The 16,557-nt window shown below is 45.6% G+C and overlaps 1 protein-coding gene across 9 annotated transcripts in view; it reads left to right on the top strand.

Annotated features, from left to right (window-relative positions):
• Positions 1-16,557, top strand: part of PIK3CB (phosphatidylinositol-4,5-bisphosphate 3-kinase catalytic subunit beta) — an 89,985-nt gene that overhangs the window by 19,068 nt on the left and 54,360 nt on the right. For 5 of the 9 annotated variants that reach the window (XM_090147193.1, XM_090147199.1, XM_090147195.1 and 2 more), the window contains one exon: positions 4,147-4,318. The gene's annotated coding sequence lies outside the window, so the exon portion shown is untranslated. Of the gene's footprint in view, positions 1-4,146; positions 4,319-5,236; positions 5,359-5,798; positions 5,939-5,978; positions 6,091-16,557 lie in introns of those variants that run through there. The other 4 variants (XM_031596424.2, XM_031596422.2, XM_090147196.1 and 1 more) reach the window with 3 other exon arrangements.

The raw sequence follows: 16,557 nt of genomic DNA, 5'->3' as shown, positions 1-16,557 counted from the left end.
AGTGAGCTTCTCTAAGCAGGCTTGACAGAACAGCAGTTCAAAGATTTCTGCAAGGCTGAATTGAGAAATAAGTCTACCTTCGTACATTCCATAGCCAACCACAGTCATTACAAAGTGTGATACTCTCAGTAATACTCCTGATCACTATTACTCTATTTCTTTTCACAGTTGTAACATTTGTTCTGTTATCAGAACAGCCTTAACAAAAAGGCCAGCCAGAAAATAAATAAGTGAAGGGAGGAGGAAGATAAGTTGCTTTAAACCATTTCTGTTCCAGTTCCCATAATGAATTTCTTCCCTAGTTTTTGCCTTTGGCTGAGAACAGTAATATACCATTAACCTGAGAGATGTGAAACATGCTGTGCAGTGCTTGAAAGGGTGTCAGAAGCTCCTCCTGTAAGGGTAAGAAGCTTTTTTATTGCCTTTTCAGTTGTTGGACAGCCTAATCCTAGTAAGTATTTCAGCAAAATGGAACTTCTAAGGTAGTTGTGAAACCTGATGGTTGATTTTTGTAATTAACATGTTGCAAAGATGAATGTAACCGGTCATTTATCTGTATCAGGACAGGTGTGGCAGCTATTACATTTAAAGTGCTATCTAACGCATTAAAACCTGCTGGACGTTGAAGCCTATTTTTAGTAAGTGAATAAATAAGCTGTCTGTGCCCTACTTTTTGCCAAGATGTGCCATGGGATCTTTATATTTGATTAGAAAAGTCAGTAGAAATAACACAAGGGAACTCAATGTCTCATTTAAAAAGTTCTAGCAATTCAGTGCTCTTTTTCATGACAAAAAAAAATGCTAATATTGGGTATGAGATCAGACCTATACAGTGGGCAGGTGAGAAACAGCTGGGGGAAGGCTTGTCTGTGCGATGTGTGAGGTTATGTGGTGACACAAGTCTTGGCTCTATTAGGCACTGTTTATTCAAGATGCTTTAATGAAAGATTGTGTTGTATGGGTGAATAGAACTGTGTTTGCAAAATCTGTGTTAGGAAATCGGTAAAACTAAAAAAGGATGTAGAAATGTTTATATGTAAAAGGAGAACATAGCAGCAAAGTCAGAGTGCTGTGTCAGGATGGTGTTGCTCTTTGTGAAGGCCTTGCTTACCCTGACCAACTGCTTTCGATCTTTGCTGTCTGTTACAACATGGACATCCACATGCCTGATGAATAAGCTGTCTTGTGCAGTGTGCCCATACCCAGAAACCTGTTTGTCATGAGCAGGTGCAGAAAATAAGTGACTACTCACAAATGTAGTATGCAATCAGTGACAACTGCACTTTCAACCAGTTTCTGTACAGATAAATCATATGAAAAATATTGCTTTATTACAACAAGGTTAGCATAGAATTGGCATAAATTGATCAACAATACCACCTTTTAAGAGTGTCTACCCAAAAACTTCTGATTGTGGCATTTGTGATTTGAAGCACTATGGCAGTGTGCCTACTGCTGTGGATGTACAGGATGGGATAATGGGGTTTGGCTCCCAGCTCATACGGTACACTCACAGCCTCAGTCAGAAGGACTCTGGTCCCCCAGGTCATGGCCCAGACCCAGGGATCCCGAGAGAGATGGCAGTGCCCATGGGAGGACGGGCTGTGCTGGTAGGCAGCAGCTCTGGGCACTCAGGCTGCTCTCTGGTTGCAGCCACTCCTGCATGACAGCTCAGTCAGCCCTCATCAGAGGGGAAAAAGGGAAGGAGCTCAGCCCGCTCAGTGACAGCAGGGCTCTGTCTCCCTTAAGGGTACATCAGCTGACTCCTTGTACTGCTGATGTGTTCCAGCGGTCAGGAAAGGTCAGGAGGACAAGGAAGCGGCCTTCTATTTCTAGTGGCTTTGGGTCATTTAAGTTAGGCTTACAGATTTAAAATGAAAGGCCTCAAGCACTGCATTCAGTAAAGGCACAGAACAAGGAAGTGCAAGGATGAGTGTGTGGGGTGCTGGCTGTGTGGGGCCCTGCTTCACATAACAGCTTGCCTCTCTGGCTCCTGTTTCCCTGCTGTAGGTTCTCAGAGAGCTTTCCACTGAAGTTTATACGTATTAAATAACTGTTAGCAAAACACTGTTAAAAGCTGCTTGGTGTTACTGCAGGCTGTAGCTTCATTTTGTCCTACATCTGTATTTGCAGTCTGGTACTGAATGTCACTCAGTCCATTATTTGCTGTTGCCTCCCTCTCCACCAGAGTCAGTGTGAGAAACAAGGAGCAGCTTACTGTAGAAGCACACGTGGGTACAGTCCTGGAAATGACCAAGGTTCTGCACAGAACACCTTCTGAGGGAGTGTTCTGCTTACAGAACTGAGCGAGGCAGGCTTCTTCACCGCAGCCATTATCGTACAACCAGAATCACAGAGTGGCTTGGGTTGGAAAGCAACTTAAAGCCCTTCCACTTCCAACTCCCTGGCAGGACAGGGATACAACACTACCCAGCTGGCCAGGCTCCCAGGGCCCTATCCAACCTGGCCTTGGACACCTCTGCAGATGGGCATCCACAGCTTGTCTGGGCAGCCAATGCCAAGACATTAATCCCCCTTACAGTAAAGAATTTCCTCCTAACATCTGACCTAAATCTGTTCACCACAAGAAGTTCTGTGCATTAACTGATAAAGGCTGATAGGTTTGTGGATGTTGTGTTGTATCACGAGGGGGACATCAGCAAGTTGCCATCAGTACCAGCATTAAAGTTGTACTAAGTGATTTCTAAGTGTTTCCTGGCCAGTACTCAGCTGTGTTTTGGATCACTGTCCTTTAGATTTACTAAGATGCTTTTTTTTTCTTCTCTTTCTCTCTCCAGAGAAGTTTTTTCTGCTTTAGGCCAAAAATCTTTTGCACAACGTTTCCTCTCCTCTGCCTGGGTCTGCTGCTGCTATTGTAAGCTGTCTGTAGATGCACAGTGTGTACACTGGTTCCTTTTTCTGAACGTGGCTGTTACACAGGGCTAAAATAGTGTATACCAGAATGCTGAAAATGACACATTTTTAAGTGAGCAAGAATGTGCCCTAGGTGTACAGCTGTTTTGCATGCAAAGACATGACTCAGATACAGCCTTTTTAGACAAAAACCTTTTGTTATACTGAGAACATATGTAACAATAGCCTGGGGGGGCAGAATAATAGAGCACTTGTTGTTTTGCAAAGGGGGGGGGGGGGTGGGAAGAGAATCTAAAAATAAGGAAATTGAAAATTTAAGTGATATTTAAAACTTCTGTTTCTTTCACTGCCATGGAGGGCATAAAAATGTTTACTTAAGGTGCTACAGGCGAATTCTTCGTCCATATTGCATGCACTGCCCATAACAGCTGCCTGTCAGACACAAACACATGCAGAGTGCTAGCTGATTGACTGTAATCTGAAATATGCTGGTTACTGCTGATTGAGATCATTTCACTCCCACCACTAAGTACTGAGGCATTAAAGCACAGAATGAGAAAGAAATGTGAAGTCTGAAGTACAAACCTACAGAAATCTCCCCGTGAGTGGATTTCCCTGAATTCTATTAATAGATGCAGCTGAAGGTGTATATAGTATAAAACAGTGTCTAAGTGCTTGTAGCTTTATACATGATGGGCAATTCAAGGCACCATTATTAAATTGAAAAAATGGCAGTGCAGAGAATACTATGAAGTTTCTGGATTGTAACCCTCTTCTGCTTCTACTAAATCACTCTCATTTGCACTTTATAATGTTGTTCTACAAAGACTGTACCCGATCCTATAATGTTGCAAAATCTTGCATAAATATCTCTTAAAAAAAAAAAAAAAGCCCAATTTTTCCAAGAATAGTCAGACATGAAACCATTTGTCATCAGCAAAGCCAACCAGCGAGCCAAGGGCTGAGTATCCAGGCCAAGACTATTGGAATGCTTAGAGTCAAACCCACAAGTATTAGACTGGTTTGAAAGGGGATATGTCTGGGGCTTCTTGCACTACTGGATTTCATTTGTGCCTTGTTTTTCAGAACAGTGTTTCAGTATCGAGGTAATCTTTACACAAAAGGGATAAGCAGCTCACTGAGCTGAACTCCGCTCAGTTACATAGGATGGGATCCACAGAGATGAGATTTGTCTCTGTATGCTCTTACCTGATGAAACACTTACATTCATTTAAAATCTGCTGGTTTTTTTTTTTTTTTTTTTTTTTCCAGGAAGAAAGGAAGTCAGACGAAGTCACTGCAGCATTGCAGTACGAGGCAGCAGCATGATGCTCCAACACAGCACGGGGAGTGCCAGGCAGCTGTAAGAGAACCGGGGAAGAGCATGAAGGGGAACCATTAACTGAGACAGCCTGCAGACAGACGGCGAAGGCGCCAGCACCGGGTAGGAAATGCTCCTCAGTAACTTCTGCCTTCTCTTGACGTTTGCCTAGCTGTGGTATTGCACTCTCACCTTTCATGCCACGTAGCACCAAATTAACGTTCCCAAGTTAATTGGGAGGCGGCTGCCCTTCCGTGGAATTCTGGCCCACCTGTTGTGGTTGGTCTGTTTGTTTGAAACAGGCAACCCAGCCTCTCCTGGCTGATTCCTGACCCGGGGTAATGGATTTTTAGTGCCCTCACAGTGGATAAGTGGAGCTGATGAGGGATTAAATTCAACTCTCTGTTTTGGAAACTGGAGTAACTGGAAAACGAGCCTCGTACCGCGCTGCCACGCACGCGTGGCTGTGGGCACACGGCCGGGCGGCGCGGGGCGCTGTGCGGGGCGCTGTGCGGGGCGCTGTGCGGGGCGCTGTGCGGGGCGCTGTGCGGGGCGCTGTGCGGGGCGCTGTGCGGGGCGCTGTGCGGGGCGCTGTGCGGGGCGCTGTGCGGGGCTGAGCGCCGTGCCTCACGCTGCTGTGCCTCCGAGCCGAGCCGAGCCTCCCGTAGGGCTTACGGGAAGCAGCCGGAGCCGCCGTTTCTGCCACGTTCCGTCCTGATGCAGTTACCCCAGAAGCGCCGGGCCGGGCCGTGGGGCTGCGCAGGGCCCCACCGCCGTGGGGCCAGCCTGATCCCGCCGCCTTCCCAGACCGGTTCCGTAACGAGGCGGCCGGGCCCGGCCCGCCGGAGCGCCGAGCCGCATTCGCAGCGCGGCCCGGTCCCGGCGGCGCGGCTCAGCTCCGGCCCTCATGGGAGCACGGGCCGGGCGGGACGCGCCTGCCGATTGGCTGCCGCCGGCGGGTCGACATTGAAAGCTGCGCCTCGGTTGGCGGCTCGCGCCGGGGGCGGGGCGGGGCCCGAGGGCGAAGCCATCGCCTAGGTAACCCGGCGCCCGCGGAGGCGGCGTGAGGGAGCGGACGGAGCCGGCCCCGCTCGCGCCGGAGCCGCCGCGCTGGCCGGGACCGGGGCTGAGGCCGGGGCTGGGACCGGCCGCCGCTCGGGCAGGTGGGTGCCGGGAAGCGCCGGTCGGCGTTCGGAGCGGGCCGGGCCGGCGCGGCGGGGCTTTCCCCCGGCTGTTTCGGTCCGTCCCCGCCCCGCAGGAAGGGGCGCCTCCGGGCTGCGGCGCGTTGCGACACGGCCGTTGCTCAACTGGGCGGGCGGCGCTGCCACCGCTCCGGCGCGTGGGACGGCGCGGCGGGAGCCGCAACAAGTGGTCCGGCAGCGTCCCGCTGCTCCGAGCTGCCCGGGGCGCCGGGCGCTGCGCTCCCTGGGAGCCGCGAGGAGGAGCGGGGCGGACGGGCCGGAGCTCGAGCTGCCGTCGCGCGGCTCACGGAGCGGGGCCGTGTGCGGCCAGCCCGTCCGGCGCGTGGCGGTGCGGGAGCCCTCCTGCCGGAGCCGGGACCGCCCCGCGAGAGGAGCGCTTCGGGGTTCGGCGGGCTCCTTTCGTCCCCGCATGGGCTGACGGGTTGTGCTCCGCTGCAGCTGCGGAGCGCGGCCAAAGCCGGCGGCGCGGCGCTGCGCTCCTCGGGCGGCGGGGCGGAGCGGAGCGGGCGCCCGGCGCTGCGGTTCCAGAGCTGCTAACCGGGTGAGAGCCGGCTGCGCGAGGCGCGGCTTTCCGTTAGGGAGAGCCGCTCGTGAAGAAATAATGTATTTCAACACTCGAGGCGCCGGGGCAGTGCGTTAGGGTGGAATCGGTGACCAGGCTGCTGGGGAGCGTTGGGTCCACAAATGTCAGCGGTGAGCTGAGGGCAGGGGCTGGAGCGGCAGTCCTCATTGCTCCTTGCTTGGCCTCGGTGTGTTTCCGTATCGCGGATCTTAGAACTATCGAGGGCACTGTCCTGTGGATTGACTTGGGAACACACTTAGCTGGGATTCCTGCTACAATTATAGCCTTATTTCAAGTTATTAAAAAAGAACCGCTCCCACGTATGGTCTTAAAATACTTTTGTTAGTGCCTATTTCGGTATCTGTTTTTCTGTAACAAAAATCACTTCCGTTAAGTCAAGTTTCACTTCCCTGGAATATCTGATGTCATAGGCTTGCTGGTTCCCCAATTGTCTGTGGAGCTTTGGCAGAACTCCACATTCTGGTGTAGGAATGGCTCCTGAACAAAAAAATAATAAAAAATCTCTCTTTGACTCCTGTGATGTAGCAAGCAGGGAATGCATCGCTCCTCGCTGCCTTAATGCCTTTCTGGGAAGCTGTGCTCACGCTTAATGTGCGTGTAAAGCGTTGCACATTTTCTGTAATGCTGCCTATGTCTGCAATATGCTCTGTTTGGCAAACATGACTTTTTAAAAAACAAAGTCCCATCAAAATACAAGCTGATGGAATGCTCCATGTGCTGGACAGGGACAGGAAAAACATGAGCTGCTTTACTTTCAGCTGGCGGTGGCAGTGCGTGCTGGTGCTTGGCTGCTCAGCCTGACAGCTGCCATGTGTTCCAGACGGAGCTCAGGCAGCTTGCTGCCTTTTCATGGATCCGGGGATACATGTGGAAAACTGCCCTGGGCTCCGTGCCTCTTGTCATCAGGCAGCTTACCTGGACGTGGCCCCGTGTTGGTGAGCTGTTGTCATTTGACATTCCGTTTTATGTAGAGTCCGTGTTGCTCTTTAGGCTTCAGGTGGGTTTTCTGGCCTGTTGTGCTTGGTAGCAGCAGAGTGCAAGTTATTCAGTTAACTTTTTCACAACTGGCAGTTTTTGTGAAAGCAATGCAGAGAGAGAGAGAACCTGAAGTAAGTGCCATTTGTACAGGTACATAGGAAAGCTTGTTTGTTAGAGTGTTTGTGTTCATGTTGATGTGCCCAGAGCATTAATACCTGTGGTGTCAGACTCTGCATCTCAAATCTCACTTTGTTTGCCTTCAAATGTGAGGACCTGGAATCCTGAGGGAAGAGAACTGTCAGCGTTAGTGCACTCAGCTTTGTTTCGTGGTGGTGCTGATGGCCCTCACAGGGCTGCAGTGTGTTTTGCTGGGATAACTACGTCAGCTCTTGTGGCAAATACCAACTTACGTTAGAAGCAGAGCAGATTTAAAAATTAAGTTTAAGAATTCACAATAAAAACCTGTTATTGCACAGTTCTGCTTTGTGACACAAGGTCTGTGCCTGCAGTCTGGACTAACAGACTGCAGTTACTGAGGCCGAGGCTCTGTGTTTGTGCAGTGCCTGAGGTGTCTGCTGCTTTGTGTGCAGCAGCACTGACCCAACTCTTCTACATGCTGGTGGTTTTACATGAGTAAATCTTCATGTCTGAATATTCGGTGGAAGTACATTCAGGAATGGGCCTCCATTGACGTGGGTTACAGTTGCAGGGTGAGGCCCCAGTGAGTAAACAGGCTGTGAGCGTGTTGTGAGCAGAATAATCAGATTTACCTGCTGGCTTCAGAGATAATAGAAACAATAATGAAACTGACGATGTCAAAAAAGCTTCCTCTGACAAGGCGTGAGATAGGAGCAGTTGCACCACCTCCCGTGGATTTGTTTGCTCTGTTTATTGGTTTGGCAGCTCTAGGTGGCCCTGCGTGCTGCAGGATGTGGCCTCAGGGACTGCATGCAGACAGGGCTGTCCTTGGTAAGGTGTCTGCTACCTCTGCTTTGTGGCTTTGGCTGAGGCAAAATGCCCTAAATGTTTTTCAATTGCTTTATTCATTTAAAAGTTTGGGGGCAGATGTGATAATTTTGTTGTTTGTTTGTTTTTAAGTTCGGAATTAATCAAAATTACTGTTTTGACTTTGAGACAGTCTACATATATGGAAATACTTTATCTACTTTAAAAAGAGCATCAAAATGAGTACTGTAATTACTGTCTTGATGCAAAACTTACCTGATACAAACTTCAGTACTTTGTTTCTTTCAGAACTATTAAACGCCTGCTTTTGATAAGCAGTGTTGTATTTAATGTTCTCCATGAAACTGAACTACAGAAAGTTTTCTTCTGCTTTCATATATCTTGGTATGATTTGCAGCAATAACTCTAATTGTTTACATAAGTGTTGTGAATTCTGCATCAAGCTATCCTAAAAGAAATTCCATCACAGATAGCAGCATCCAGTTTTTTTCTTGTGCAGTTTAGTCTATGTGTTGCTGTAACGCTGAACTGTTCTACTTCTAAAGTTCAGTTGCTAAATGATCCCAGATTTTTTACTTCTTCACATTTATTTATTTCTTTATTGTTAACAGAAACTTCTGAGCAAGTGAGGTCTGGTGCCTTGGGGCAGGGGTGGAGTGAGACAGAAATAGGTGAAATACGTCTGCCTCTGAAAATGAGCGCTTCCCAAGAGGTCTTGAAGAATGATGAATACTGCTCATAGGATAGCTGTCTGCAGAAACTGTGACTGAATGGTACAGATATGGAAATATAATTTTCCAATTTAATAATATAATTTTCCTATAATGGAAAAAGAATTTGTGTTGCAGATTTCATTTTTGTGTCTGTATGTGATGGTATATTGCATGAGTTTACCTGTAAGAGCTGGAGGTGAGAAGCCTGTGATTTCTGTTTTTTTTTAATGTGTCTTACAAGTAATAAATGCATTTATGTTATTGTCTTTTGGAAATGGAGTTTTGGGATACATCAAAGTTTTAGAGTGAATATTCTGAACTTCTTTTCCCAGTGTTCTTCTGATGCTTTTGTTCCCTTTCTTCTTGTGTCCAATGTAGGAAACAGAGATTTTTGTCCACATCTTAAAAATTTTCATCAATTTCAAATTAATTGTTGAGGAGTCTACTGGGACCTCAGCATTTACCCTTCTTTGGATCAGTGCTGTACTCCCCTTGCCCCCAGCCCTTGCACTGACTGGAGTTAGAAGTGTGTGGGGATGCTAAGATGAGTTCAGTGATGCAGGTCTTGAGGTTGGATGAAATGGTGGCATGTGGATGGGAGCTGAGCTGGGTGGTAGAGGTGGAGAAACACATCTATGGAAGACGTGAGAGCATCTGCTTTTAGGGCTGTTGTCAGTTAATAGGAATTAACAAGAATATTAGCATCTCTTTGATTTTATTATGCAGTATTTTTATGAAGCATTTGTCATTTTTCAGTGGTTTTGAAGGTCCTTCATTGGTCTGTTTGAATACTCAGAAAGCATACGTAAACAGAGAAATGGTGTATTTCAGAAATAAATGTAGGAATTGTCAGCTGGACAGCAAAGCTTTTGTGTTGAAAGTGCATTAGCTGCTTTCTGTAAGACGGACTCAACATTTTCACAGCACTGCCCTCAGATGGTTTTGTGACACATTTCATTTACCTGCCCAACTTGGGCAAGTTTCTCACCAGGATGCTCTGGAAGGTATGTAGGGAGGGTTGGCTGAGTCATAAGCAGGGGTCCTTGGGCAGAGAAGTACTTAGTGTGATAGACAGACATATTCAGGATTGAGTATGAGCTTCAGAGATCTCGTGTGCACCCTCCTGACGTTGGGACCGAGCCATGATGTAAGGAGGTGAAGCATCTGCAGAGCTGTTCAAAGCTGTTTACTCTTAGGAGTGATTTCAGTGTGAAGGGCACATGTCTGTGTGTGGAGGAGAGCTGTCTGGTAGGTACTTGAGGAGTGTGTTTGGGAATTGGTGTGATAAGTGCTGACTGGAAGGTGGTGAGCAGTAATTGTGAACCCACTTGAGTGAGAAAAGGCATCCTTACTTTGGCAGATTGTCAGCAGCAAGTGATACATTAATCTTTGGCACAAAGCTCTTGCTAGAAAAAAAAAAAAAGAACAAACAACTTTACTTTCTGGTTTATAACAATAGAAGTGAGAAGAGATGATCAGTTCTTTGCAGGCTGATATTGTTCAGCTTCTTTGAAATATCCCTGTCAGAGGCACAGAGTGCCTTTGACAAAAGTCCTTTTTATTTTATTCCAAATAATAACTAAAGCCCCCCACAACTTTCTATTATACTGATAGGCTGCCTCCATCTATGTAACTGACATTTCTTCACATATTTTTATTATGTTGATACAGTTTCAGGTAAAACTTGGTAATACCACAAAATTTCAAATGATGTTTAAAGATAAGGGGGTACCACTTCTACATAGGTTTTAAAAAATGTGTGGAACGTGGTGAGTGTTCATCCTACACCAGTTGTTCTTCTTGGCACTTCAGAAGTACTGACTATGCCTACTGGTAATGTTAGTCATATTCTAAAATCATTTTTCAATTAAAAATGTTTTTTATGTTTGAATTAGATGGTATAGGTATGTCGAAAATTCTGCGAAGCACAAGATAATGATCTGTGTGCTTTATCTGAGCAATAACAGAACGTATGTATTTTATGACTTGCTGCCTTAAGTATCAGGGTACCATTTTTAAATACTAAATGTGATTCTGCAGAGCTTGTTAGAGTTCAGCTGATCCAAGTACATAAAAATCCACTATCTGGCTGACTTCTACCTCTCCTGAAATTTCAAATCTAGTGCACTGCTTTTCTGACGCTGTTATCTTAACTTTCTTTTCAACTTCCTTTTTCTGTTTTGATAGTAGTTTCTACTTTGGGCGCTGTGTATGAAGAGGCAAAGCACCAAGCTTAGCAGACAGGTACTGTACAAAAAAAGGTTATTTGTAACTAACAGTGCAGGGGTTGGTGCTGGGTCTGATCTCATTCAACATCTTTGTCAGTGACTTGGATAGAGGGACAGAGTCTGCCCTTAGCAGGTTTGCTGTTGATATAAAGCTGGGAGGAGTGGCAGACACACCTGAAGGCTGTGCTGTCATTCAACAAGTCCTGGACGGACAGGAGAGCTGGACAGGGAGGAACCTGATGAGGTTTAACAAAAGCAAGGGTAGAATCCTGCACTGGGGGAGGAATATCTGCGTGCATCAGTACAGGTCAGGGGCTGACCTGCTGCAGAGCAGCTCTGCAAGAAGGGCCTGAGGGTCCTGGTGGAAAACAGGTTGGCCATGAGCCAGCAGTGTGCCCCTGTGGCCAAGAAGGGGATCTCCTGGAAGAAGTCTAGTGGAGGGCCACAAACATGATTAAGGGCCTGGAGCATCTCCCATATGATGAAAGACAGAGTGACCTGGGTCTGTTCAGCCTGGGGAAAAGAGAACAGGAGGGGAATCAACTCTTTGAAAGGGTAGATAACTGCAGGATGAGGGGAAGTGGTTTTAAGTTGAGGGAGGAGAGATTTAGGTTGGATGTCAGGGGGAAATTCTTTACAGAGAGAGTGGTGAGGTACTGGAACAGGCTGCCCAGAGAGGTTGTGGATGCCCTGTCCCTGGAGGTGCTCAAGATTGGATGGGGCCCTGGGCAGCCTGGTCTAGCATTAAATGAGGAGGTTGGTGGCCCTGCGTGTGGCAGGGGGGTTGGAGATTCACGATCCTTGAGGTCCATTCCAACCCTGGCCATTCTGTGATTCTGTGATTCTGTAACGTTTATAAATATCTAAAGGGAGGTGAGAGGCAAATAGATGAGACCAGGCTCTGGTATCTGTTCACCACTCTCGGTGGTATGGAGTGACAGGATAAGGAGCAATGGCCTAAAACTTGAGCATAGGAAGTTCCATACTAACATACAGAAGAACTTCTTTACAGTAAGGGCAACCTGTTACAGTGGAGCACTGGAACAAGTTGCCTGGAGAGGATGTGGAGTCTCCTTATCTGGAGACGTTCAGGACCCAGCTGGACGCCGAGCTGTGTGGCCTGGTTTAGCCTCCCTGCAGGGTACCTGCTGTAGCAGGGGGTTGGACTCGATGATTCTTGAGGTCCCTTCCAACCCCTGTGATTACATCATTTGACAGGAATGAGTTCTTAATGAAAACCAACATTTACAGGAATGTGAAAACAAAACTAGATGTCGTGTTAAGACCACAATCAACCTTTTCCCTTATCACTGTTCATCTGAATTTGTAATAATTTTATGCAGCTCTGCATCAGCTGTCTGTGTAGCTTTTGAAATTGAATCCACGTATTGGGTGCTTTCATATTTTCTGTTACTGCAAAAGCACGGAATTCCAAGTCATATCCACCATAAAATGACAAAGTTGCTCTTTGCCATAAGATTGCAGAAGTCCTTATCTCTTTCTACTTTTTAAATAAAGAACTTCAGTCTCTGTAATTTTTCCTTTACTCCATTTTGTTTAATATTGAAGCTTCCATGTTAATTCTCCTGGGTGAGAAATGCTGTGGGTAAAGCGCTGGCTGGGGACCTGCCGTAATTAGGTTCTGTTTCTAAGTGTGTCACACGGCTGCTGCTGGAGCTTGGAGTTCAGTTATCGCCGTGTGTTCTCATCAGGGCTTTGGGGGTGGAGCTGTTTCTTCCCTTTCTTTGGTGTCTTTGCTTAATACAATTTTATTGCATTTACGTCCTTGAAGATAGGTATTATCTGCAATCACGGACCTTGGAGCACTTGAGATGCTACTCTAAGATGAATGCAAACAGCTAATTGAAAATTACTTTCCTGCTGCTAAGGCAGTTGAAATGTATGGCAGAGAAACATTATGCGTTTTGAATTACAGTGGAAAAGCTGTAGATGTACTTTTACGTGACCTCAGTTAGTAAAAAACAACGACATGTACGTCACCCCATATGATGAGCTGTGCCAGCTGATGCACAGCCTGACTTCGCCTGCTCTCCATGACAATGCCTTTGGTGAAAGAAAATCTCCCTTCTGATATTAAAAAAATATTTTTGTACGGGAGGAATTATTTGTAAAAAGACTGTGCAGACTGTAGTACAGACTGGAGTCTTTTTAAAACATGATATTAAAAGATAGAATATTTATTATACTGTTGTAAAGGGAAAAGAAACGTGACTGATGACTCCCCCTCTATTTATATCTATATTCCTCTATTATTCCTTTTCCAGTGGACTTCTAGGTAGAGGTGTGGGAAGGCAAAGTGCTCATGGCCTTTGTTTCTCACTGCAGCGCATCACTGTAGTGTCCCTTTGTTATGTTCTTTTTAAGGTCATTCTTTTTTTTTCTTTAAGGCCGATTAAGGTGATTCTTTTTTTTCTTTAATATTATTTTCAGAAGGTGGTGAAAATGAAATGAAATAAGGGTCTCAAAGCCAGACCTAATATAAACCAAATATTACGATGCTGCTTCATTAATTTAATGGACATTGTTGACCTGGAACGTCACTTGATGCTTCTGCTATGTTTTAACTCTGTCTGTGGAGTAATAAAGAGATGTACATATGTAATTACAGTCTTCCTGAAAGCTGGGTAGTCTTCAGAAATCAGAGCATTCCTGACGCTTTGAGCCCACGCCTCTGTGTTTAATGATGAATGGGTTTGGTTTACCCCAAGAAAGACTTCTTGGGATGCAGCAGCAAATGAAATGGTGTAAGCGTTGTGTGATTTTCTGCTTTCTGTGGTCCTCTTTGCTCCCTGCGATGTACTTATGAGAAATAAGACTGGGTTATGGGGGGACTTCCACGTTTGCTTTCTGATTTGTCATGGGAGAGAACTTGAAAGGCATTAAGGGAAATGTTCAGGTCTTTTCGTAAGACTTGTACCAAGAGCAAGATTTCGTTACCAAGTGTGGTGGTGCTATTTTTGTTATAGTGGAACCATTATACTCCTCCACACCTTGCCTGTGGGAGCAGCTCTCAGCATTTGCTTTCAGTCCAGCCCTCCTCGGGCTCCTCTTCACCCTTGTGGTTTTGGAGCTGTTATATAGAAATTTAAGAATGCTGTCTTTTATTCTTTCCACCTTGCTCTTTGTGGTTCATCTCAGCATCAGGAATTACTTTGCAATTGGATCGTATTGAATATAGGATTGTTCTTGACCTGCTTAATGCTGTTTTTATCCCACAGTATCTACAGTTGTAATTCACCTGTGGTGGAGCCCTGCCAAGCAGGTCGCTCTCTTTGCAAAGGATTCCCTGAGTGCTTCTGCTCTGTGCCAGTGTTTCCATCACACGGGGTCAGAGCTGCTCAGCTGTCTGTGCAGATGCACAGGCCATGCACTGAAGGGCATGCTTTTTCTTTGGTGAGAAGTAGGTCTGTAGGAAAAGGTCAGGCTTTGACCTACTGAAACTTCATTAATGAAGGAATCTGAAAAATGCTGTGTAGTACATGTTACTGTGCTGAGCCTTGCAACTGATGAAAATGAAGGGTTTTTGCTTTCTTTTTGTACCAAATATTTTGTAATTCTTGGTAACATAGCTACAAACAGTGGAAAACGTTATCACTGTTTTCAAAACTGACTTTCTGAACCCAATCTAGGTTTGAACTGTTGATAAGAGAAGGGTTGTTTTGGTCTTCACTTGCTTCTAGACATCTCACATTTGGGGCCCTTTGATAATATCTTACTGTGTAACCTCATGCTCAAGTTGTTAGATTTCTTTTTCTGCAGTAAAATAGGAAACAAACAACCTGCTGTGAGCAGAGCCAGGTATCAGCATGCTTGTGTTCTTCCTGTGTTTGGTACTTCCTAACTTTCAGAAACAAACCTGACCCATTAATTAATATTAGGGGAGGGGCAGAGTTACTATTCTGTTATTTTTTAAACTAAGTTGGTGATTCTATTTGTCAGCTCTAAGGCATAGAGGTCTTTGGTAGTCACACACTTTTAGTGTTAGAGAATGGATGTAGCAGTTGATTGAGATTAGATCTTCTATGGAAATAGGTTTTGGGAGGCAGCCTGCGAATATATCCTGCATTGCAAAAACATAGTTAATAGATAAAAGAATCTGCTATAAACAAAGATAGCAATGCAGAGGTTTGTATTAGAGCCTGTAAAAATGATTGTCTTAATTTGTCTTAGAAAATTGGATCTCGGGGTCACTCACGGATTCATTTCATGTTGTAGATTGTTCACTGATTGCCATTGTATGGACCCATCTTAAATTCATTCATAAAGAAGAGAAGGAAAAGGGGGGATCATAAAGCTGCCGTCATTTCCAAGTCTCAGAGAAAATGGAAGAATTAAGCCAGAAACTGAAACTTGTATTCTGGCATGCTGTAGTTTTCTGTTCAGTTCTGCCAGTGTTCCTGTCATTTAAGTGCCTGTGGGTTTGCTGGTGAGCAGTGCTGAATGGAACATGGCTTTCTTCAGCCCCTGCTCATCCTGCTCCCAGGTTCCTCTTTCAGTTCTGTAGCACAGCTGAGGTTCTTGGAGTATTTCTGTACATACACTGAGAACCAAGTCTGTGTATTCTGGCATGTAATGTGCAACTCCTTTGGTGCTCTGAGTTTGGCACCAGAGTACGAGACAGGTGAAGTCTCTCTACCTGAAAGAGGAGTGAGTGAGAGCAAGAGCAAATGGAAACACAGCATTTCATTAACCTCGAGAGCTTTGTAGGTTTGCTTTCAAGTGCTGGAGGTAGCTGAAGGTAAACTGCATTTGTTACATGCTGGAATTTTTTCTCCTTCAACACAAGTGTTTTTAGTGATGACTTTTAGTTCAAGTAATACTCACTGCATGTGTTGGTGATGAAATGATCACTGTTGATATTTATCGTGGAGTAATATATGGAATTAAGCAGCAGGTTGGACTGCTGCAGGATGTCTTTGGAGTACATTTAATTTGACTGTGCTGTGTTCGTTCAGAATCTGTTGCAATCCACTCTTAGGAGGTTGTTTTAGTCATCAAGAACAAAGCCTTTAAAGCTGGCATTGGGAGCGAAGTGGAAAGTAGCTTCACAAAATGCTTTGTAACAATCAGCTACTGAAACATGCATTGTTTAGCCTCACTATTTAACTCTGCTAATGGGCTCTCATTTATGTAAAATGCACACTTAAAAAGGGGGAATTTGGGAAGTAAACAGCAGTAAATTTGCATGGCTTCACCATATTAGGCATTTACCAGTGGAACTGGGAAACGAAACTCCGGCGTCTGCAAGTACTGAAGAAAACAGGCTGCATGGAGAAGATCACAGGAAGCAGCAGCCAAGAGTTGTCCTTTTCTTAGTGTTTTCAAGTAGCTGACTTACTGCCACAAGATCTCTGCAGAACCAAGGTGAGGGCTCCATCTTTAGTTTCTCTGTGTAAAATGCAAAGAAATATTTATTGATTTGGTGACTTTTGGATGGGAGCACTAAGATTTGTTTTGGAGTGCGTCTGCATCTACGAGACAGCAGTGAGAAGAAAATGCATTACCTAGAAAGGCCACATCCAAAATTGTGACAAAATGCTTTGTCAGGACATCTTCAAGATGCAGTTTCCAACTCTTCACTTCCATACAGCACATACAGAGAACTGGAATGAAATACAGCATCACTTGGGGATGTTAGTGAGTGGTGGCTCTGACAGGAGGTAGAAGAGCT

The sequence above is a fragment of the Phasianus colchicus genome, chromosome 10, assembly GCF_987193195.1.
Source record: "Phasianus colchicus chromosome 10, bPhaCol1.hap1.1, whole genome shotgun sequence".
In the NCBI taxonomy this organism is placed as follows: domain Eukaryota; kingdom Metazoa; phylum Chordata; class Aves; order Galliformes; family Phasianidae; genus Phasianus; species Phasianus colchicus.
Note: the sequence above shows the minus strand (reverse complement) of the source record. Positions and strands in the feature narration are given on the sequence as shown.